Source organism: Callospermophilus lateralis, chromosome 10, assembly GCF_048772815.1.
Source record: "Callospermophilus lateralis isolate mCalLat2 chromosome 10, mCalLat2.hap1, whole genome shotgun sequence".
NCBI classification, from domain to species: Eukaryota; Metazoa; Chordata; class Mammalia; order Rodentia; family Sciuridae; genus Callospermophilus; species Callospermophilus lateralis.
In genome coordinates this window covers 7,107,335-7,133,165 of record NC_135314.1, presented here as the reverse complement: position 1 = coordinate 7,133,165, position 25,831 = coordinate 7,107,335, and the positions used below count along the sequence as shown (strand labels likewise).

Sequence of the window (25,831 nt, the reverse complement as noted above, 5' to 3'; positions counted from 1 at the left end):
GGAGGCTGAGGCAGGATTGCAGGTTCAAAGCCAGCCTCAGCAATTTAGCAAGACCCTAAGCAATTTGGAGAGATCTTATCTAAAAGGGAGGGTGGACCTGGGGATGGGATGGTTTAGGGTCCTTGGGTTCAATCCCTGGCACTCTCCTCCTTTCAAAAGAAGTTTTTTGGGTGTTTAACTCTTTTATCATTGTAAGATGGCCTTCATTCTTAGTGATATTCTTTACACTGCAGTTTACTTTCTTTGATATTAATATAGCCATTCGGTCTTAATTTTGATAATTGTTAGCAAGATATATCTTTTCCAACCTTTGACTTTTATCCTACCAGTGTCTTCATGTGTTTTCTATAGGCAGCACATAGTTTGTTCTTGCTTTATGATTATTTGTATTGTAGGTCTAAAAATCTCTGCTTGTCAATTTTGGTATTTTAGACCTATTGCATTTAATGAGATTATTTTATGTTTTGGTTTAAATCAATCACTGCTGTTTCATACTTGTTCCATCTCCCTGTGGACCTGCCCCAACCCCTTTCCCTTTTTTACCCTGGTTTATTTGGATTAGTTTTTGTTTGTTTGTTTGTTTTTATAATTTGATTCTTTTTCTTTCCTTGTTGTCTTATTCATTTTAGCTATTTTAAAAAAATAGTTATTGCTCTTTTTCTTACTATAGTCTGCTTACAAAAATCATTATCAGTTCACATCTGATGTATTGACCATACCATAGTTATACAATTCATTTCTGTCCTCCTAATTTGTTTACTATTTTCTCATAGATTTTATTTGTACATTTTTATCAATTCCATACTATATATTTTTTTTGCTTAACAAATTAATCAGATAAGCTTTAAATAAGAAAATTTCTCGGGCTGGGGATGTGGCTCAAGCGGTAGCGCACTGGCCTGGCATGTGTGAGGCCCGGGTTCAATCCTCAGCACCACATACCAACAAAGATGTTATGTCTGCCGATAACTAAAAAATAAATATCAAAAAAATTCTCTCTCTCTCTCTCTCTCTCTCTCTCTCTCTCTCTCTCTCTCTCCTCTCTCACTCTTAAAAAAAAAAAATTAAAAAAAAAGAAGTATAAAAAAAAGTTTCTCATACCATTAGCCATGCAGTTATATTCTCTGGTATTCTTCATTCCTTTGTGTAGGTCTATATTTTCATTGGTTTAATTATTCTTCATTTTGAATATGTCTTTTAACTTTTTTTGCAGTGCATGTCTATTGTTGGCACATACATTCATTCATCTTTTATATATCTGAAAATGTCTTTATTTTGCTTTTTGTTTTGACGGATATTTTCACTGGGTGTAGAATTCTAAGTGACATTTTTTTTTTTTTTAAGCAATTGAAAGATGTTTATTGTCTACTCGCATTATTTTTTGCAGGAAATCTTCTTTCATCCTTTTCTTTATTCTTTTGTATAGAATTTGTCTCCTTTTTTAAAGATTTTCTGTTTATCATTGATTTTAAGCTTTTTGATTATGGTGTGCACTGATATAGTTTTGTGCGTGTGTGTTGTGTGTGTGAGTGTACATGCACGTGTGCGTGCTTGGTGTTTGTTGAGCCTCTGGATCTGTTCATTTGTAGTTTTGTCAGATTTGGAAAGTTTTTGACTGTATTTTTTAAAAAATATTTTGTTTTTCCTCTTAAGAATTTTAGTTACATGTATATTTGGGTAAACTTGGTAAAGGTCTGCTGATTTTTAGAAATCTTTTCCATGTGTTTGTTTCTTTTTTATCCAGTCTTAGTTGTTGAGTGGTCAGTTGAATTCTTAAGTTTTTATTGCTGTGGTTTCAAAATCAATACTCTTCCCCTCCCCCCCCCGCATATCTGTTATGTCACTAATCTCCAGAGTGTTTTATATATTTAAGACGGTAGTTTTTCATTTCTGAAATTCACCTTGAATGTTTTTTTTTTTTAATTTCAGTTTCCTTTAAACTTTGAATACACACACACACACACACACACACACACACACAGAGAGTTTAATACCTCCTTTAAATTACTGTATCCATTGATTTTAACAGCTATGCTAACCTGGATTGGTTTCTCTCTCATTCACACAATCACATATTATGATTTCCTACTTTTTAGCATGTCTATTAATTTTTGATTGTGTGACAGGCATTTGTGAATTTTTAGTTTGTTGAATGCTAAGTATTTTTGTATTCCTACAAGTTTTCTTAACTTTTGTCCTGCAGCAGTTAGGTTACTTAGAAATAGTTTGATCTTTTGAGTCTTAGTTTGATCTTGTCAAGTGGAATCTGTGCAGTGTTTAGTCTGTCATTATTCTTCACTACTGAGGAGCTGCCGTGTGTGTAATTTATCTAATGCTCTAAATCTTGATGAATCCCAGTTTAATTGGTGGTCTTTCCTCTGGCTTCTGGCTGTTTTGCTGGTAGTCTTGGGTATTTCTTGGTTTCTGCTACATCACCCTTAGGGGGCTCTTCCTTTGTGTATGTGAGCCTCTGTGTCCAGATTTCTCCATTTATAAGAACACTAGTCAGATTGGCCTAGTGCCTAACCTAATGACCTCATCTTAATTAATTATATCTTCAGCTAAACAATTTCCAAATAAGGTCACATTCTGGGGTCCTGGGGCTAGGAGTTCAACAAGTGAGAGAACATTATTCAACCTGAAACTCCCTTACACACCAGTGGTGTTTCCTGGTGCCTCTTCTCTTTGTTCTTGGACACTTAACTCATTGTCTTCTTTCAGCTTGCAATGCCCCTTTTCTTTTTTTCTTTTTTCTGTTTATCTTACTTAAAAGCCACTTAGTAATCAGAAGTAATCAGTAGAAGGTTTTTAAAAGTGTGGCTTTTATTAAAAGCATCTATGTGGCTATTTCCTGTATATACTTGCAACATTTTTGAGGAAGCGAGAGGATTTGTTTGTGGTATTGTGCCCCAGTTCGTTGCCCCCTGTACACCTGTAATACTTAGTAGCTGATGGTTACTTGAATTGAATCCATAAATGAGTGTGTGACCAGACAAGTTGTGTAGGAATGAGACATATTAAGAATGATAAATAACATTAGGGAGGATTGGCGGTTTTAAGAATCTGGAGCCAGGGAATTCATTTTTAAATAAGGCATGCCTTAATTTTAAAGTTTGCCTACTAATTTTAGAATTCTTCACTGGGTGTTGGAAATTGACCTGTGATAATTTCATAATCTTGCTTCTACCCTCATGGACCAGACTGAAGAGTTATAGGGTAGAAGAATAAAAGAAGATGTATAGAAAGAGTTTTCTTAAGGAATCCTATGGAACTTAGAAAACATTTATCATGTAAGGTAGAGGATCAGTAAAACAAGAAGTGATGCCTAGATGAATGGAATTACATTGTTAGTAGAAATGGGAAGTCAGGTAAAGCCACTCTTTTTTGGCTTTGGGGGGCAAGATGAATTAGTTTGCTTCTAGATAAGATGGGTAGAACAGATTGGCCATTCACTTCTTAATTTTCTGCAATCAGCAGTGTTGGTCTTGCTTTGCATGAGCAGTTAGTTGGGTAGAAAAACTGATGGTAGACAAGAGAGGGGTTTTTCTGGGCAGGTGGTATACTGAAAATGTTGAAGAGCAAAGTTTTCAGAGAACGAAGCAGATGCATATTCATTTTCAAATGATCATTTGCTACAAAATGAGGAAACTGAGTCACAAAGAACGGCCTCCAAAAACAGCTAGTAAGTAATAGAGCCAGAGTTCAGACCTAGACAGTATGGCACCAGAGTCTGTACTCTTAGGCTCTGCTTTCTGCTGCCTCTAATATTTTTCAACTTATACAACTTATGGAATGCATACTGAAAATGTTGTAATTTACTCTCAGTTAATAACTAAGGGATGTTTTGTTAAATGTCAGAAAGTGCAGACCATGATCAGATGTTATGGAAGATAAAAATAAGTATTTGTTGAGCATTTATTGTGTCAGGTCTTTCCTTTTGGCTGGGGATCTAGTAGTCAATAAGAGATAGTTTTTGATTTTGTGGACCTTATTTTCTGATGAAGTGAGATATACAGTAAATATCTAAAAAAGTAGATATTTGAGGGAGAGGCAGTTATTGCTAGGAAGGTTTGAGATGGTCATTCCAAAGACAAAGTTGGGAATTTAGCACTCTGTTTTTAACAGTATTAGGAGTTTTAACATTCTTATTATAATTCACTTTGGGGGTAAGTATATATATTTTTGGTGTGTGCTGGGGGTTGGACCTAGTTCCTTGTGCATGCTGGGCAAGTGATGTATCACTGAGCTACATCTCCAGCTCCTAAGAATACTTTTCTTTTAATATAGTAAGTAGATTTTGCTTCCAGAGTGTCTTAGGCATTAAGAAAAGAATGTAGTGGGAACACTGACTCTATTTTAGATGCTCAACTCTAGAATGAAAATAAAGCCAATTAAGACCTTTAAATCTCTCTCTCTCTCTCTCTCTCTCTCTCACACACACACACACACACACACACACACACACACAAATGTCAGGATGCCTCAAAGTAACTTGGCTTCCTTGAAATCCTCAAGATCCCAAATCCACCCTGTTGCCTCTTTTTGTAAAGAAAGTTTTATGGGAATACAGCTGTACTTATTGGTTATGTATTATCTGTAGCTGCTTTGTGTTACAAGGGCAGAATTCATTAATGGCAGAAAGTATATGATCTGCAAAGTCTAAAACACAGTCTGGCCCTTTAAAAAAGTTTGCTGGCCCTTGTTCAAGATATTGCCAACCATTATGCTCAAAGATATGGGTCAGTTTCAGATCTAGAAAGTAAAATTTGATCTGAGTAATAACTAAATAGAAGTGATAGGCAGTCAGAACTTTAGAGGGGATTGGGTAATTCCCACCCTCTAGGTATGGGATCACTATGGTAGAAGAGCTTATGTAATCTTTCCTTGAGGTGTGGAACCTGTTGTGCTATATAAGAGAATGTATTATTGGTGTTTTCTAATATGTGACTTGTGTATAGTGATAGTGTATGTGTATATAAACTAGACAGTGAAAATTACTCCTTTTTCCTTAAGTCCCAGGCTTGAGAGGCGTGATTTCAAAGAGATGTTAAGGGTCTCCCTTTCAAAGAAATGTTAAGAGATGGATTTTTCCCCCTCTAAGTATCCCCTTCTGCTAATAACTTAAAATATGTGTTGTGTTTTAGGTTATATTTTCTTAGATTGTGACCCCCTAAGCTGCCTTCTTCCCAGAAATGGAAAGAGTAGGGATTGTCCAGTTTGGTGTGTGTTGAATATAAGGTTAATTCAAGATATTTTAGAAAGAATTTTAATAGATTTTTCTTGTCAGTTGATGGGTTAGCAGCATTTGTTCTAAGTTTTAAAATTATTTTTTCATGCTAAATATTAGAATACTTTCATACTATATGGTTACTGTTTTAAATTTTAGTATATCTTAATATAATATCTTGTTCTGGGGGAATGGTCCATAATCAGAATCACCTGGGAAACCTCAGAAAAATGTGACCATGTGGTCTGTTTTAGAGCCAGCAAGTCCAAAACTCCAGGGGTCATGGTGTGTTTGATGTTTTTTGAAGCTCTCCAACTGAGCTGTGGAGTAGGTGGCATTTTTTTATAACATAACTTTGTTTTTATAATGAAAATTGGTGATAAAATAGAAAAATTTAATATGAATAATATAGACATGTTTGTGCTTCAAATATAGGTTATGATTTATGCTGAAACAATTTGTATACTGAGATTCTTTGAATTCAAATATTGAATGAAGGAAGGGAAGGAAATACATATCAATTCTGGATTGTATAATTTTTGAAGCTTCATACCAAATTTCTCAATTTTCTTTTTCCTTTTCACTTTATACTTTGGGATCTCTTCTTGAAGAAATAAACTACCCACTTAAAACCAAAAGCATGTTACTTAAATTTTGGGAGGTGATTTTGTATTAGTCCAAGTTGTTTTTGGGGGGTTGAGAAATAATAATTCTATTAGGTATTGTTTCTAGGTAGACATTAATTTCTGTATTCATTAAAGTAGGCAAACTGGTATAGCAAATATACCTAACATGTCAGTCTTTCTAACATAAAAGTCCATTGGTTGTTATTCAAGATGATAGTTTTGCTTTATACAGTTACTCGGAGACTGAACTGGACATTTTCCCTATCTTAACCCATTTTCTTCCATTATCCCAGATGTGGAGCACCTATAAGAACTTTATATGACATTATTTACTAATAAGAATATGAGTATGTTATATGCTAACTGTAATAGTATTAATGTAATATATAGAAGATCTAGATTATGATTTCCTATTTTAATTCACCTGTGTCAGTTTTATTGAAATATTTGCAGAATTGAAAACTTGGGACTTAATGTATTAACTATAAGTGTCCTTTAACTAATAAAGTGTTGTTCTGAATTTTGCCATTCAGTTGTTGAATGGAGAAAGAACTGAGTGATGTACACAGGAGATTTTTATGAGTCAGGCTCAGTAATGCTACATTTTACTTCTGACGACATTCCATTGGTTAAATCTTAGTCACATGGCCATGCTAACTTCAAAGGAGACTGGGAATGTAGTCTAGTTGGCCTAGTGAATAAAAAGAAATGCCTTTGGCTATCAATTAGCAAGCTCTTCAGGTGGTAGAGTAGTCACTATAAACATCATCAGCAGGACACTGGCTTATCTGTAGTTAGCATATTTCTTTCTTATCTGATTTGTCCATATTTTTTGCAGTTACTCCCCCCTATAGTATTTTTTTGGGGGGTGTCTCCCATTGCTCATTTACATGTACAGTCAAATCCCTTGGGTACAGAGATTCATCCCTGGCTAACTTGGGCTAAAAATGAATTAAATGGACAATTGTAAATTACTCCATAGAACAGATTAGAAAGCTGGAGACTATGGTAGAAAAATAAGTAGGGTCCTACCACAGTTTGAATCTTAAAAGTCTTCCACAAGTTCATGAGGTGAAGACTTACTCTCCAGGGGGGCTGTTGGGAGGTTGTGGAAACTTGAAAATTGGGGCCTAGTGGGAGTTCTTCAGGTCATTGGAGGCATGCCCTTGTAGGGGGTTGTGGGATCCTGGTCTCTTCTCTATTTTGTTTTCTGGTCGTTAGCCACCTTCCTATCATGATGAGCCACTACAGGCTCAAAGCATTGGAGGCATGCCCTTGTAGGGGGTTGTGGGACCCTGGTCTCTTTTCTATTTTGTTTTCTGGTCGTTAGCCACCTTCCTATCATGATGAGCCACTACAGGCTCAAAGCACTAGGGTCAATTGAACATAGACTAAACCTCTAAGATTATGAGTCAGTAACAACCCCTTTCTCTTTAGAAGTCATTGTAGTGAAGGAAAACTGACTAACACAGGACCGAAGTGCCAGGCAACTGGGGATACAGCTAGGATTGACATAGGATCAGTCCTCTTGGGATGACACATCTGGCATTTTGACTGGGAATGCTGTGTGAGCCTCAGCTTTTCTCTCTGCACTATGAATATCCTTTGTCTGTGTGTCTTGCAAGAGTCACTGCTTACAGCTTTAAACTCAGAAGAATGTGACTGTCCATGCTTTGGTCTATAGCAGAGCCCTTCTTTGCAAGGGGTCAGGAAGAGGAGATTTTTGTAATTTTTTGAGAGCACAGCAGAGTTTTGGGTGGAGAGAACAGTTGTGCCCTGGCACTGTTTAACTTTTATTGTGGGAGGCATGGCTCGTTTTTTTTTTTTGTTGTTGTTGTTGTTATTTTGCCTTCTATGATTTCTGTGTGAAGGGTGTGCAGATATCAAATGGCCAAAAATAACAGATGCCTACTCGAGAGCCTTTTTTATCAGAAGTATGTTGTGGTGAGATGGGAGGCCATGTGTACAGTCTTGATTTTTGCCACTGATCTTTTTGGACAAATTGTTAAGCAACTCTGAATTGCACTTGCCTCCTTTGTAGAGTGAGGTGGGGGAACTGTGGATGTCTGGTAATGTCTGTTTATTCACTAACTCGTTAAATAAATATCTAGTGAGTATCTTTTATGTGTTGATATAAAAGGGTATGACACCTTTGCTTTTGCATAATTGGGCGGGTGAGCAGAGAAATCATTCTCTTGCATGGTAATTATGAAGTGTTCAGATAGTTCCCCACAAGGTGTAGGAGCTTGGGAGGAATCTCACCATTTTTAGGGGCAGTGTTAGGGGCAGAGATTCAGTAATCACTCTTCACTTCTCTTATTCATTAAGTGTCTATTTGAAACATTTATATTGTACTTATAAGAACAGAAAAATAAATAAGACCAAACCTTTCTTCCAGGGCATCAGCTCTTAAGAGCCAGCGTGCTTGCTGTGGGGAGCTGGGAACACAATGCTAAGGGAAGGATAAAACAGGATTCCCTGTAAGATTCTTGGAAGGGTTCTTAGATCTTGATCTAGGTCTAGAGGTTTAAATTCAAGGTTTCTAGGGGTTGGGAAGGGGGAGATGATGCCATCCTACCCTGGTCTTATTTTTCCTGTTTAATTTTCTTTAGAAGACTCATCTTTTAAATTAGTCACATTCACTTATTTATTGTCTGATGATTCTCCACAGAAAGGAGAAGAGCACAGCAGAGTTTTGGGTGGAGAGAAGAGTTGTGCCCTGGCACTGTTTAAGAATGACGAGGAGGTCAGTGCAGCCGAGGGAAAGAATGTCCTGGGGAGTGGACTGGAGAGAAATGGTGGGAAATGAGGTGACAGAGGTATAAACATTTAGCCCAGAAGCTCTGAATGTTCGAACTGTTGATGATCTTGAGAGGTTTTTAAGAACATGAACTTTGACAACAGTGAACTCAACTCATGGAGACTAGGTTAAGAGACCCCTCCTCTCTCACTTCCTCTCACCTCTTCTCCTTTTCTGGATTAAGATCTTGACAGAACATGAAAGTAAGCAGTGATTTGTGAGATATTCCAGAGGCCAAAGTCTCAGAATGTAGTTAGATTGGTGTGTGTGTGTGTGTGTTTTGGGGGTAAGGGTGTTGGGGAGGTGGAATAGGAAAGTGAATAAACCCAGGCAGTTTTTAGCTTGAGCGGATGGATGGGTGGAGATCCTGCTTATAGAACTGGGTCAAACTTGGCACTTCTGCCTGCTCCCAAGCCTGTGCAGACACAGTTAAATATAGCATGCTGTGCTTTCCAACTGAGACTGCAGTTAGCTTTGGAATCTTTTCTATAACTGAGTACTCCAGACAGCCACTGCCAGTCTATTGAGTTTGTACTGGATAGGAAACCTATTTGCCTTGCCTGATGAAAATGGGGATGGGGCAGGGGGAGATGATGCCACCCTTCCCCAGTCTTATATTTCTGTTTCATTTTCTTCAGAACACTCATCACAGTCACATTCACTTGTTTATTGTCTGAGGATTCTCCACACCACACATGCAATAAAGTACAAACTCTAGGCCTAAGACTTTAGTCATCACCTTTGCATTTATGTCCTTAATGCTGAGACCATTGTCTAGAACACTGTCCAGTAGTGAGATAAGCCACTTACATAATTTAAAATATTCTAGCAGTCACGTTTTAAGTTTTTTTTAAAAAGAAAAGATTAGTTTTAGTAGTATGTTATTTTTCCCAGTATATTTAAAATGTTATTTCAACTTCTAAGCCAAATTTTTAAATATTAATGAAATATTTCTTTTTAAAATTTACATATTTTTATGTGGTGCTGAGGATCAAACCCAGTGCCTCACACATGCAAGGCTGTACTACTGAGCTAAGCCCCAGTCCTGAAATATTTTGCTTTTATAGCACATTCTGAGTATCCACTTTTCAGGCACTCAGTAGTCACATGACTGTTGGCCCCTGCATCAGACTGTGCAGGTTGAAAACTGAGCATGGACTCAGTATTTGTTTAATGAATAAATGAACAAATTAGAAGAAGGGTTTGTTGTAAAAGATTGCCTGTGGAATTGAAGAAGGAGTTTGCTTTCACTGTGAGGCAACTGAGCATATTTATTGTATTTAAGAAAAAACTAGTAGAGGGGTAGAGAGGGCAGGGTAGGGGGAGGTGAGAGCTACCTGTTCTCTTCTACTTTGAAGAGAATATTCCTCAGTTTTATTTTAATAGAATCAAATCCAGTCTGTTGAGCTTAAATTTCTCATTGACTTTAGTTATAACTATTCCTTCTCATTGTTTACTGGCTATTAGGTGGTTAAAGGCCATTTAAAAATCTTCAAGTTTGGTAATAGGTAGAATATGTGCTTTAGCATGTGCAAGGCCCTGGGTTCAGATTCCATGCACATGCAACCCCAACAAAGTCTCTTTTTAGGTGGGAACTAAGAAAAGTGTTATTAGCATGTACTAATATTTTTGATATTTTTATTTTAGTATCATTCAGTTAATATTTTCTGTATTAAGAATTATTGAATCTATTCTTAGCATTATGATTATGTTTGAAATTATATAAAATTATGTACTGTACATAATCTGACTATAAAGTGAGCTTATTTCCTCAAAATTATTCCTCAGTGTATGCATACTTGAGTCCTTAAAAGAGTATCTTTCATAGACTTTCATATTATGGGATGTTTTGACATTGCTCTACTTTGAATAATAAAGTTCTGTGTGAGGATGACAGACACAGGCTCGAAGCAATCTTCCTTTAGCATTGTGTTCTCAGCTGAGGGAAGGATGGAGCGACCTTTTTCAGTAGTAGTTTTGGAAGCTTATGGAGGCATTTGATGACATGGCTTTGTAAAAGATGAAGCAAAGAAATTTAACAAGTCTGGTCAGTTCACTTTCACAGCATTTATTCATCTATCTCTTTGCTTTCTGATAGTGACCTCCTAGGGGTTCTCATAGTACCATGGTCAGGCTGCTGAAGTAAACCTCTGATTCATCTCTGTTGGTAGTCTCTCCTGGTCCAGTCCATTTTACATATTGTTTCTGTTATTTTGATGGGTCAGGTACCATTTTAAATTTTAACTCTATAATTTTCTTAATATTCTTAAGGTATAAGTTCTGCAGATATAGGGAGGCACAGGTCAGTGGACATGTCACACAGTAAGTAGATAACTAGTAAGTCACACATTGAATCCAGCCACACCAGTGTTTATTACTATAATTACAAATGCAAATGAAATTGTGTTTCTCCTTGTGTACCTTCCCTGACACCTTATTTGCTTGTTATACGAAATCCACACTCCTTAGTTTGTTTCTCTTAAGATTCTTTTGGGCCCAGCCTGTCTTTCTAGCCCTGACCTGCAATGCATCTCTCTCTGTATTCTGTTCTTCAGTTGAACTTAGGTAACTTTTAAGATGCTCTTTGACGGAGAAGTGGGAGTCAGGCAAAGCAATAAGGGAAAAATTTTAAAGGCAAAGAGTGCAAGAGTACGGGGGAGTTGTGGATGAGCTGGGCCCGAGAAGAAGGAGGCTGCAAGTGCAGATGCAGGTTGAGGCCAGATTATGGCACACTTATAGTCCTGTTGTCTTCCATAGGACATTTTTGCAAGCAGATCACATGATTTGTTACTAGTTTTTTTTTTTTTTTTTTTATGGTTTTTCTAAAATTTGATTTAAAGTTCATTTTTTTTTTTTTTTTTTTTCTGACTCCCATGTTTAATTCCATTCTTCTTTGGTCAAAGCCATCCAGTTGTTTATTTTCACTCAAATCCAAGCAGGTTGTACTTGGAAAGGACAACCTGTCTTCTGGCGCCATGTGTCTTTCCTGCTAATTTGGTTTGTCTTTATTCCTTAGTAGGGATTCACCAGTTTTGTCTCTTAGGAGGCATTGCTAATGTTCCTTGAGCACTTTCACACTTGTCTTTGAGTCATAGATCAAAGTACTAGTGAGGCCTGTTTCTGGAGATAGAAAACTGCTCTGTCTTCTGGTGATACTGTTGGGCATACAGTGTGGACATGGGACACTGCAGTGGAGCTCTTTACCTTGGTGTCTTTTTGTATAAAGTGTAACAAATTCTGTAATAATATCTAATTCATGGTGTATTTGTGCATATAAGGGCATACTGACAGTTGGTGGAATAACTACCCATAGATTTTCTTGTAAAGAGAATTAAGAACCTGTTTTATCCATAATATCCTTTATTGAGGATAGTCTTTCTGGTTTGGAAAATTTGCTTGTTTGAGAGGTAAAAATGAAATCTAATTGTTATTTACTTTTTGACTACTAGTAAGTTTGAAGGGTTTCTTATACACTTTTGATTTATGAGAATTGCATCTTTTACATGCATGGGGTAGAAAATAAGACAAGTGTTTTAAATCATTATTATTAGCTTATTTCATATATTTAGGATTATTATATCACCCTTTGGACTGTAATATTTTCTAGGCTGTTCTGATTTGGTATAGAATTAAGGTACAAAGTTCCTCCCCCCACCAACCCCCCGTAATGGAAATTGAACCCAGGGGCACCATACGTGTTAGGCAAGTAGTCTACCACTTAGCTGCATCCCCAGACTCAGCACCCCCTCTTTTTTAAATTTTTAGTTATAGATGGACACAATATCTTTATTTATGTGTTTATTTTTTTAAATGTGGTGCTGGGGATTCAATGCAGTGTCTCACATTTGCTAGGCAAGCACTCTACCACTGAGTCACAACCCCAGCTCTCAGCCCTTTTTGAAAAGTTTTTTGAGGCAAGATCTCACTAAATTGCCCTGGCCGACTTTGAACTTGAGATCCTCCTGCCTCAGCTTCCCAGGTTGCTAGGATTACAGGCATATACCACCATGTCTGGCTTGTTAACTACTCTTACATAGAATACACGGGAGAGGGAAAAACAAAGAGGTTTATGTTTAATTGCTACATAAATATGCTTTTAATGAAGGGCTACGTTTTACTAAATGTTATAACCATTGAATAATTACTCTGTGCTAAACTTTTAAGTTATCTTGGGTTAGATAAATATCTTGTCTTTTGAGTGTTTTGTAATGGAAAATTTCTGTAAATATAGAGTGTTTTAATTGGAATCATGGAGCCAAATGATTGCCTTATTGAATAATTTTAAGTATTATGCTGCAATTCAATATAGATATCCAAGTACTTTACTAGGCTTAAAAATATCCTGTGTATATAACAGCTGTTTGGCTAGAACTAAAAAAGATTGAGGAACATGTATATTGTTCCCCTATTTTTCTCCCTGGAATGGGAGGAGGGATAAAGATTTTTTAGAAAAGTTTTTCCTTAGTTGCTGTTGCAGAGCTTGCTTTAGAAGAAGGCAGAGGTGAAGATCAGGGAAGGTTTGAGACAGCTTTCTTTCCAAAGAAACTTTTGAGTGCCTGAAACTTAGGTGAATCTTTAGACGTCTTAACATTTCCTTTCAGGGCTTAGACGAAGGCCCGGTGGCTACGGTAGGTAGCATTTCTGTTCAGTCCCAGCTGCCTTTGTGTGTGTATGTGTGTGTTCTCTTCTCTACAGAGGGAAAAGCAGCCAAGCAGCCAACTTTCAGCTTTTTAATGGCTTCATAATATTTCAGTTTTTAGATGGGTTTTAATGTATTGGTTTCTTTCCTTTGGTACTTTAAAGGTACTAGGAAGGCACCTTTAGTGAGCTTGTAGGTTCTGACAAAGTTATGGCCAACAGATATGAAGAAAATCTGAGGGTTGGAGAGGCAACTCTGAGTATTCATTCATTCATTCATTTATTTTAAAGTATATATGGGGCTGGGTATTGCACAGTAGTTCTAACTAAGTGCTGAGCTACAACTACTGTGCAATACAGTAGTTGTATTGCACAGTAGTTGTAGCACCACATTAAAAAAAATAAATTAAATAAAGGTATTGTGTCCATTTACAGCTTAAAAAATTTTTTAAAGTATATATGTGTATGTGTCTGTATCATATATGATATACACACAATACACACATTTTCATGTATGTAAATATGTCTGTACATATACAAGCGTGCATCACATGTATGTGTATAACATTAAAATCTTTTCGGTAAGTGATATTTTGCTTTGTGTTTAAATTTTTTTTTTTTTAAATGAACTTAAGTTGGAATCCCAACTACCATTTATATATATATTTTAAGTCCTAAAAGATTCCACATCTGGGATACAAGTTTTTCTACCCCCTAGAAAACTGTCTGTAACATTTTCCATCCATGGCAGTTAAAGGAAAGGAGTATTTGTATTTCTGTGATCAGATGTGATGATGAGTTGTCATGTGTCATGTACTGAAGAAGCTGACTTGGTTTGTCACTATGCTGCATTGATGCTGGTGCTATGGCAAGCAAGAGAAATGCTCTTAAATTCTACCCAGTGTATTTCTATATAGCAAACTTAAGCTTGCCAAATGGGTTTCTTGTTTTACCTCTTTTATAAATTTGCGTGTTGCAGAGGACTCAGCTGCAAAAAGCAGCCCCAAGACCTATAAGTTACACCATCTAGACTGTTCCAGGGCTCTCCCATAACTGTCCAGTGTCCCACAGTTGACTGTGGCCTGGGAGGAAGTAAATGAAGACCTAATTTTCTGACTAAAAGTGATATTTTTTTCAATGTACTTGTCATGTTAGTGACAGTTCTGCTGACATTTAACTCTTTCATGTGCTGACAACTATTACTACTCTACCTCAGGTGCCTGTAGTTGCTAAATCATAGGAAAGAATACACCATCTGCTAGATATTAATGTTTGAGACAATTTTGAGATCAAGACTGTCTTGACAGCTTTGAACTATGTGGTAACTGGTATTATTTTCACTTCCTGAAATACCCTAGATTCTTAGGGTCTGACTCACCATCTAGTCTGAAAGATAATACTTGCTTTAAAAAATAATTTATTACAGGGCTGGGATTGTGGCTCAGTGGTAGAGCGCTGGCCTAGCACGGGTGGGGCCTGGGTTCCATCCTCAGCACCACATAAAAATAAAGGTATTGTGTTGTGTCCATCTATGCCTAAAAATAAATTTAAAAAATAATTTATTATATTCAGTACAGTGCGTCAACTTGAAGGACATGAGTAATGGTTTAAAAACTTCTGATATGCATTTATGAAAGTTAAACTTATGGAAGGCTGAGTGACTTGCAGAGAGAGTATAAATCTTTTTTAATTAAACAAGTGGTTAGCTTATAAGCAGTTTATTCAGGACCCCAATGATTCGCTCATTTCCTTAGAATGTGTCATAAAGTAATCGTCATTGTCCTATGTAGATCTTCTAGATTCCTGAAATAGTATATTTGTGGGCATATTTTAAGTTTAGCCTGAGTAGTTGCCTGCTGAATAAAAAATATTATTCTAGTATTCTGCTAGAAAGAAATTTATGTAATTTAAGTTCTGACTTCTATGCAGCATTGATTTTTGTATTAAGTCACTGATACTACCAGAAAGGCTGTTTGAGCAACTGTTGTCTGGTGGACTCTCCTTGTGTTGTTATCTGGATTCTGCTAGTCTACAAGACAGCCTTTTCTACCTCTTTTAGGATTGTCCAGTGAATCATCTAAAATTAAACTTACCAGAAATGAGTTTACTCTTTGTTTCCCTAAGAGACTGGGATGGGTGAGTGAGTTTGAGAATATATAAATTTAAGTGTAAATTCACAAATCAGACCAGCAAGGATCATGTGACTACTGTTGTTGAAGATAAATTTTTAAAAAACTGAATTGGCCTCAAACTTAAAATGTTTGTGAGCATTTTGTTCAAGTGACCAGTATTTCAGATGATTTATTAGATAATATTATTTTCTTTCTTAGGGAATTTTTTTTAGTATACTGCTTTCAGTTTTTCAGAAATTTTGTTGCAGTGATTTAAAATCCCCTATCAGTTAATCATAATTGTTAAAACATGTAAAGATTCTTCCTTTTTGTCCAGCCTTTCTGATTCTTGAGGGCAGATTCACTTGTCTATGTGTTTTATGTGTACTACCCAATGAGTGTGTTAGATGACAGATAATTTCTGAGCTTCTTTGTATGCTGGGGCTATTCTAATCCCTGGGAACTGACAAAGGGGTATGCTTGTAAGGTAGCATTTACCTTTTGGTAACATTGCACTAGCAAGTGGACTTCTTCTAATTCAGTACCCAGCACCCTTCAATTTAAAGATCCACTGATTATTATTTTAAAAATTATGTTTCATTTATTGATTTTCTATCTATCAAGTGGTTGGACTTCATCCCTTCAACGATTTACTCTTGCCTCAGACTTCCTCTTAAAACATAGTGTGTCTTTGTTTACCAGTCTTGTTTTTAAGTTCTCTCCACCCCTGATTCCTAGATATGGGCGCAAAGACTGCTTGATATTTTGTTTTCTCCTAAATGGGGAAAAGTATCTCTAGATTTTATTACTGTTTCAATGGCTTAAAATTACGAATACTGTAAGAAAAACAAAGTGTTTCTTTCTCCATTTGGAATTTTCACTACTGCTAATAAAATACTAGGTGGTATTATCTGTCTTATTTATTTTTGCTGTTTAAAAATTCTGTATAATTTTATACTATGAAGGAAAATATAAATTTACCTATATTACATGTTGTACTGTGAACATTGAAATAATTTTGGAATCCAGCAGCAATATATCTTGGTTGACTATTTTAATCTTTTCCAAGTTCCAGATGCTGTTATTAAAAATAATTTCTTGGCTTTGCATTTCAGCTCTAAAAATTGGGTTAACTTCATAATTAAGAGTTAAGGTCTCATTTACTGTAATTTAGTTTTTGGGATAGTATAGTCCTTAAAAATTATAAGTGCTTGTTAAATATACAGTAAATGACTGGACACATTTGTATGATAATCTCAAAGTATCATTCTGGTTGCTCATTAGTATCTATGTCAGTGCCTTCTCTTGCGTTTATTGTATGCAACTTTTAAGTTATGCTGAGCTCTGCTTCCACTTTAGTATGCCTGTCCTTTGTGCCACCATTGTCATTTGCTTTATTTTTATGTATGTATATAAGCTCTACAGTACATTACTTTTGCTTTAAACAGTTGTCTTCTATCTTCAGTGGTTCCCCTATATGAAAAATCCTCTGACTGCTTTTGGTGGTATGTATATTTTTATCATTGGTTATCAGTCATTTGGTTGAATGCCTCAGTGTGATTTGTGTACTGTTAAGTTCCATTTCTCTATTAAGGTTCACTGTTTATTCCCTTATTTTGTCCATGTTTTCCTTTATCTTTTAAAACATTTGTAAGAGCCATTTTTATCTGCTGGTTTTATTATTTCTTAGTCTACAAATGGATTTTCCCCCTCTGGAGTATGGGTCTTATTTCCCTACTTTTTGGCCTAGTAAAATTTCATTGGTCGTGGGCATTATGTGTACTAGGCTGTTGAGCATCTGGATTTTGTCTTCCTCTTTAAAGAGTATTTAATTGTGTCCTGATGAGCTAATTTACTTGCAGACTACCCTTTGAGGTTTGTTTTTCTCTGTTAGGAGAGCATTACTCTAGAGCCGGGTTAACCCTGCTCCTACCGCATGGGCTTTCTGGGGTCTCTGTTGGGTGTCTGTAGTATTATCAGGGTTTCTCTATGCTACATGGTTGGAACATGTCATGTCTCCCAGGTCCGTATGATTTCTGATAGTTGTTTAGTCCACAGCTTCCTTGTAGTTTTTCTTTGCCTGACCTCATAGGCCTTTTCCCAGGGCCTGTGCAGTTTAGCATTAGACCAAAGAACCAGGAGGATCCCTGTGTTTAAATTAGTAGAACTCCTTTCTTTTCTGCTTCTCATTTGATAAGTTCAAGCCAGTAGTATCTTTTGAATTTTGTCTCCTTAACTAATGACACTGCCATGTTCTATTTGGTTTCCCCTTCTATATAGTGTACTCTGGATATGCCTCCAGATATAAAGCCAAGGTGATTGTGGCTCACTGAGATTGGTTCCTTTTTCTCAGTGGTCACAAATTTGTACTCTTTGTCCAGTGTCTGAAAGCAGTTGTTTTATGCTTATAATTGTTTATGATGTATGAGGTAGTCTGGTACCAGGGACTCTAAAGTTGTCAGAATGGAAGCCTGATATTATAGGCTTTTAAAGATACATGTTTTTATCCATATCTTATTGTTAACAATTCAGTATACTGATAAATGTTTCATACTAAAAAATCTGAGCCTTTACTTTGGTCTTTACATGAACCATTTCATCATGTCTGTACATAATTAAATATTCCGTTTTGGTAATGGGTTGAGAGAGAGAGAGAGAGAGAGAGAGAGAGAGAGAGAGAGAGAGTGTGTGTGTGTGTGTGTGTGTGTGTGTTTTATAACTGTCTGTGTTCTGTAATGACATATATCACCCACTATAGGGTAATAAGTCATTTCATTCATCCTTGTCATTAGATCACTAACCTTAGACTCTGCAAAGTCACAGTTATTACATAGTTTATTTTTAATACATGTTTTTTTAACACCAGCTCTGGAGCCAGGCATTGTGCTGTGTGCTTGGCATTATCAAAGCTAGTAACAGGAACTGACTGTTTATCAGTATAGTTCTAGCCTGCTCTTTATATCTAACACATGAGTCCATCATTTTAAAAACACTTTGTTTATCCTTACCGCATTCAGCTTCTCCCTCCCTCCTTTTCTCAAATAGTATAAAATCTTCTGATGGGCTGGGCACAGTGGCACACACCTATAATCCCAGTGGCTCAGGAGGCTGAGGCAGGAGGATCACGAGTTCAAAGCCAGCCTCGGCAACTGTGAGGTGGTAACCAAGTGAGACCCTGTCTCTAATAAAATACAAAATAGGGCTGGGGAACATGGCTTAGTGCTTTAATGCCCCTGAATCCCTGGCACTCCCCACCACCCAAATTTCCTGATGGATTCAGTTCATTCTTCATTGAATAAATATTTATTGAATGCAGGCCATGTGTCAGGCACTGTTCTTAGTGCAAGTGGTAAAGCCCATTTACTCATGGGCTTAAATTCAGTCACTTTCCTAATCCCATACCTTATTCAGTACAGCTGTATTTCTTTAATATTTTTTTCCCTTCATTTTGATAACGGTCTTGCTGTTTTCTTGCCACATAAGCTTGGTTGCCCCCTTTGTTTCTTAGGGGGATTCTGTTTTAGAACCTCAGCCTCATAAGAGTTTCCATATTTGGGTACTACAATTTTAATTAACTTGAATTACTTCCATATTTTTTTTGTTTGTTTTTAGATTTATTTTAATTTTAATTTTTTAGTTATTCATTTAGCTGTTCCCTTTAAAGTCAGATGTGGATTAATATTATTAACCGAGGGCTGAGGTTGTGGCTCAGCGGTAGAGCGCTTGCCTAGCAGGTGTGAGGCCGAGTTCAATCCTCAGCACCACATTTAAAAAAAAAAAATAAGTAAAATAAAGATTATCTTGTGTCTGACTAAAAAAACAAATATTTAAAAAAGGTAAACACAATATCTTAAAAAATATTATTAACGAATGGTATCCCCATCAACACTTAATAATGAAGAATTCAAGATGGCTAAATAGTATATATTCATACCTATGGTCTCTGACAAATTTTTTTTTTACAATATTTTTTTAGTTGTAGATGAACACAATTTTTATTTTATTTTAATTATTTATTGATTGATATTTATTTTTTAGTTGTAGGGGGACACAGTATCTCTATTAATTTTTATGTGATGTGGGGATTGAACCCAGTGCCTCACTTGTGCTAGGCAAGCACTCTACCACTGAGCCACAAACCCAGCCCTTATTTATCTTTATGTGGTGCTGCAAATCGAACCCACTGCTTCAATGTGCTAGGCAAGTGCTCTAACACTGAACTATAACTCTAGCCCTCCTAGAAGTCTTTTATCAGAGATTAAATGATTTGTTAGTTTTACTCAGGGTCTTCTCCCGTGCTTATTTGAACTTTACTCAGTGGCTACCTTTTGAGTTTTATCATGTCCCAATCTCATAGATCTGTTCATGAAATGTGTTTTTCCATAGAGTTAGTGCTCCTATGGTTTCTAGTAGTTTTCTTGCTACAATATAGTATCTTGACTAGACTGAGAAAAATCACTTCATTTTTAAGTTAACAATTTTAATCAATTATTAAATAACGTTAATCATGCTGTTACTGTAAAAATAAATCTGTTCAGAAGGATATACAAAGAAAACAACTTGGACACCACATGCATACTTCTCTGCAACTTGCCTTGATAGTGACCCACAATAGTATTTTGGAATTGAACTCTGAATAGATTTTAAGATAGTTTCGAATTAAATATTATAGGTGTATCATGAAATTATTTGATGTTACAGCAGTATTGTGGTACATTTTTCGCTAAAATACTAACAGCTAATTATTTGGGTGAATAAAGATTATGTATAATGGTGGATGTCAGATTGACCCATATGAAAAAGGCATTTTCTAACCCAGATTCAGCCAAATATTAGCACTTTTGTATGGTTCACCCTAATACTTTATTATTTAGTCATCTCTGTCATAGGATGAACTGAAAAATTTCCCCTCAATTGAATTAAAAGAGAAGAAACTTAAGGAAAAATTAAAATATGGTGATTTGCTTAATTATAAAGTCTGATTGACTGGAAGTACCAATATTAGTTTATCCTCTTGAAATATTACCGTAAGAAAGAAAAGAATGAGTGATAACTGTAAACAGTTTATGGCATCATGGGAGAAAATTGAACTTAATGTCTGAATTAATTGAGCTAAGGAGACAGTGCACATGTGGCAGACAAACATATACATAGTGTAGTTGCAAATCCCCACTAGTGCAGGGGGCCTAATTGTTCTTTCATTTCATGAAAAACTCATTTTACTAACAAATGATGATAGATGGTATAGGAAACAGCTAAAAAAGTCCTAGGAGTGAAAAATATATTTATTTCTTGTTAATACATATTCACAGATTACCCACAGCAAATTAAGAAAGAACATTAGAAATTCTTTGTCACCTAGCATACCATTCTTTTAAAAAAAAAATATTTAGTTCAGTTTTCAATTGTAGTTGGACACAATACTTCTGTTTGATTGATTGATTGATTGTAGTTGTAGATGGACAGAATGCCTTTATTTTATTTGTTTATTTTTATTTGGTGCTGAGGATCGAACCTAGTGCCTCGTGCATGCTCTGCAAGCGCTCTGCCACTGAGCTACAGCCCCAGCCTACCTTTATTTTTCTTATTTGTTTGTTTGTTTGTTTATATGTGGTACTGAGGATTGAACCCAGGGCGTCACACATGCTAAGTGAGTGCTCTACCATTGAGCCACAGCCCAGCCCCTAGCTAGCATATCATTCTTATGCATGGAGTGTATATTGGTTAAAAAAAAAAAAAACACCCCAAAATTTAGTAAATGGGAGATTTTCAATATATCTCTGTTGATTACAGATATACAAGAGCAGAAATATAAAACATATTTAAAGAGAGAATACTTAATACAATTAATAAAACTTTGGTGAAGCTGATAACAAAGAGAAAGTCTTCCTAGCCAATCATGAGGTGAAGGGGGACTATCCTGCTCACAGAGAAAGGTTTATAGGGTTTTTTTTGTTGTTGTTGTTGTTTTGGGTTTTTTTCTGTACCTGAGCCATATCTCCAGCCCTTTTTTGTGTTTTATTTAGAGACTGTATCTCACTGAGTTGCCTAAGCGCCTCGCTTTGTTGAAACTGACTTTGAGCTCTCGATCCTCCTGTCTCAGCCTCCCGAGCCACTGGGATTACAGGCATGTGCCACCGTGCTCGGCAAGATTTAGAGGATTCTACCAGTGAACCTACCACCAGAATATAATCATGACCAAAGCGTGCAGCCCAGGATTGCAAAGTTTGTTTAACATCCAGAAATCAGTGTTAGCTACCACCTTAACAGAGTAAATCTGAAAAGCCTTGTCATTTCAATAGATGCAGGAAAGGGATTTAATAAATTCAGTATCCATTCATGAGGAAAAGGTCTTGGAAAACTATAAGTAGAAGGGAACTTTGTTAATCTGATCATTATACTAGGAAACTTTTGAAAGCTTTCTTTCTGAGATAGGAAATAAGACATGGAACCTATGAGTTCTGTAATCATCATCATAGTGGAGCTTGCATCAGGTGGAAAAAGGCAAGGTAAAGAATGAAAACGGGGGCTGGGATCTACTCAGTTGGTAGAGTGCTTGCTTGCCTTGCATGCACAAGGCCCTGGGTTCAATCCCCAGAACCACGAAAGAAGAAGAAGGAAAAACTAAAACTGTTCAAGTGTTTAGTAGCCACATACGGCTCAGTTAGCTATATTAATAGTGCAGATAAATGTATGGTTGCAGACTGTTCTGTTGGGCAGCACTGTTCCAACTAGATGTCCAATGTGGGTTTGTTTTGGAAGATTTGGAGTTGATTTTGAAACTTATATGGCTACAAAAAGTCAAAATATACTTGAAGAACAACAAAATTCTCTATTGGATATTAAAACTTCTAAAGCTATTGTGATTTAGATAGTGGTTCTTAAACAAAGAGGTTTAGGAATGTCTGTATCAGTAGAACTGAATACAGCATCAAAAAAATAAGTCTACACATAGGTGGGTACATGATTTGTGATAAAGTGGCATTGCAGAGCAGTGGAGAATGTTAACCTTTTTTTTTTTTTTTTTTTAGTGGACCTTTATTTTTTTCAATGGACCTTTATTTTATTTACTTATATGCCATGCTGAGACTCAACCCAGGGCCTCACACATGCCAGGCAAGTGTTCTCCCACTGAGCCACTACTCTAGCTCCAGTGTTAGCGTTTTCAATAATTGGTTCTCAATCAAAATTGGGTATCTACTGGAGGGAGTATGAAACTTGATTCCTACCCTACGTGTATTCAAAATCGAAATAGATTGCCAATCTAGGCGTGAAAGGTCATGTCCAAATTCTAAAAGATATTACATGGAATTTCTTCATTACTTTGGTATAATGAAAAAAAAAATCTCTTAAACAGACACCAAAGTTCTAAACAAAGCAAATGTTGAAAAAAAAAATGAAGAACTTCTGTTTTCAAGGAACATCAATAAGAGTGTGACAAGGAAAGCTACTGACAAGGAAAGCTACTTGTGCAATTAGGTGCTCTAATCTAGACTATTGCTTCAAAAAACAAAAACTCCTAGAACTTTGTAAGAAAAAGACTGCAATTCGATAGATGAAATGGAAAAACTGTAGAGAAATAGTGTCCAGGTGGCCAGTATTCATGAACAGGTGCCTATGGTTACCAGGAAAATACAAGTGAAAACCATAGTGGAATTCCACTATACACCTATCATAATGGCTGGAATTAGACTGATGATTCCAAGTGGTGAAAGAGTGGGACTGTAGGAATTTTCATAGACTACTAATGGAAAAATAGATTCATTAAAGAAAGGAAAAAAACTGAAAAAAAGAGCAGAACACCTCTGTGTATGTGTATCGAGAATTTTTTGAGAGAGAGAGAGAGAGAATTTTAATATTTATTTTTTAGTTTTCAGTGGACACAACATCTTTGTTTGAATGTGGTGCTGAGGATTGAACCCAGGCTGCACGCATGCCAGGCGAGCACGCTACCGCTTGAGCCACATCCCCAGCCCAAGAATTTTTTTTTTTTTTTAACTGTCAATACTCATTATTGTCTTGAGGTGGAAATAATTTAGATGTTAATCAAAAGTAGAATGAGTAGCTGAGTACTGTGGCACACACCTGTAATTCTGGCAACTGAGACTGAGGCAAGAGGATTGAGTTCCAAGTCTGTGCCAGCAATTTAGCAAGACCCTGTTTCAAAATAAAAACTAAAAAGGGCTGGGGTTGTAGCTCAGTGGTAGAGTGTGTGCCTTGCATGTGTGAGGCACTGGGTTCAATCCTCAGGACCACATAAAAATAAATAAAGGTACTGTGAATGTCTGTACCAGTAGTCCATCTACAACTAAAATAAATAAATGAATAAATAAACAAACAAATAAAAATAAAGATATGTGTCCATCCACAACTAAAAATAATATTTTAAAAATCTGAGGTCCTTAAGACAGAGCTCTTAAAAACAGTAAAAAGATTAAGGCTGTAAATGGCAGATTACTTAACCACTCTAGATCTTAGATTTCCTATCTATAAAGCAGATATTAGTATAGTAACCCAATTCTATAATAATATATATATTATAGATGTATTTATATATGTAAATAAATATATATATTAAAAATCTGAGATTTTTAATATATGTATTTATATTTTTTATCTGCTTTTTTGTTTTTAACATACAGATTTAAAGCTCTCCACATACACTATTTTACAAATAGATTTCCTTTTTGTTTTTTGTTTTTTTTTTGCTGTGACAAATATGCTTAACAACCCTGAACATATTATCAGTTATTTTCTTAGGATAAATTCCTAGATAATTTTTTTTTAAATGGAACAAAGTTTGCGTCACATTGAATTGATTTGAGTGTATTTTTCATTACGAAAAATGAAATTTTTTTTAAAAAAAGTTATCCCATCTCTTTACTTAATCAAAAAGCATGCTTTTACTTAATCAAATAGTATTGATCAGTTAAAAATATGCCATACTGGGGAAAGAAACTGAAGTTAAGATCTGAAACCAGTGCCAAGGGCAGGTGATAATTCAAATTAAATAGGAATGAGGGACTTGAAACTTGCATTTTAGATCATTCCAGCCATTTTTAAAGAAATACAGAGTTGCAAATGGGTAGATCAAGATAGAACGAGCTGTTAAGAAATCTGTTGATAATCCTAAGCGAGCTATGTGGTAATGGAAATGGAAAGGAGAGGTTTTTGAGTGTCCTGTAGAAAATGGAATCAGCAAGATTGAGTGCCTATTTGCAAGATTGAGTGCCTATTGGAGGAGAAAAGGGGAAAAAAAAAAAAACATGATTGTCAGAGTTTTGATTCTGGTCAACTGGATAGGAAGTGGTGTTATTAACTATAGTAGAAAATAGAAACAGAACTTAAATTTTGGGGGAATTGGGCTTTGTTCTTTTCAGTATGCAGAGTCTGTTCAGCAGCATTCAATGTACACTGCAGAAAAATAGCACCATGCCTGTCGTCTTTATTGTACATTACAGTATATTTAGTGTACTTGATTATATAGTAGTTATAGATAATATTGGTCATTTATTAATTAACAAAGTTCTATTTAACCTTCACAACAGCCTTTTCAGGTAGATATTATCAGGAAAAATGAAATGTGCAAGGTCATACTGTCAGTGAATAGAGGAGCCAGAATTTCAAATCCCACAGCCTGGCTGAGAGTCTCTGCTCTTCATGGTTGGGCTGATTCTGTTAGGTGTCTCTAAAATAGTAGACTTCAAGGGTATTCTGGTGCTGGACAGTATGATCTGTTGTGTGGTGCCAGTTAGCTGGTTCATTGAGGAAGAAACAGATTTTGGATCTGGAGTTTGTTGTTCAGAGTTTTTTTTGCCTTGACTTTTGACTGCAGTCTTCAATTACAAGTTAGGTTGGACATAAGGAAGAAAAGTCTTTTTTTCTTTTTCTTACCCTTCTTTCTTACCCTTTTTTCCTCTTATGCCTTCTCCTTCTCTCCCACTCCCCCTAATCTTTTCCCTTAGCCAGTTACAATACTTCTGCAGACCAAAAGTATTAATATTCCATATCTACCATGGATATCATGATCCTTATTTACCTGTGGAATGGTTATTGATTGTTCTGTTTTTGTGGTGAGTTTGCCATGTGTAGGTTCTCTTAGGACTTCATTGGAAGGGATTTGTTTCCCTGTTTGCATGATCAGCCTTTGATTACCTGTGTCATTGGAGAGTACCATTAGGACAGATCTTTGTTCTGTGTTGGGGGATTCCAGAGATACTGTTTGCTATATATCTAGCAGGTGCAAAGCAGCATCTCAGCAGTATACTTTTGAGTTAGTTTGTGAGTAGCTATCCATTGGCAGAGCGTCTCTCAAGATTTCAGTCTGTAACTTATGGTTCTCAATTGATAAAAACCTCATAAGTGAAAGTAAGTTTTAAAGGTTTTTATAGTTGCTTTATATAAAACTTTTCTTTAGATTTTCTCATTA

General features: G+C 36.0%; 1 protein-coding gene across 7 annotated transcripts in view; it reads left to right on the top strand.

Moving 5' to 3' along the window:
* The window catches only part of Dyrk1a (dual specificity tyrosine phosphorylation regulated kinase 1A), a 144,669-nt gene that overhangs the window by 82,194 nt on the left and 36,644 nt on the right, over positions 1-25,831 (top strand). The window lies entirely within an intron of this gene.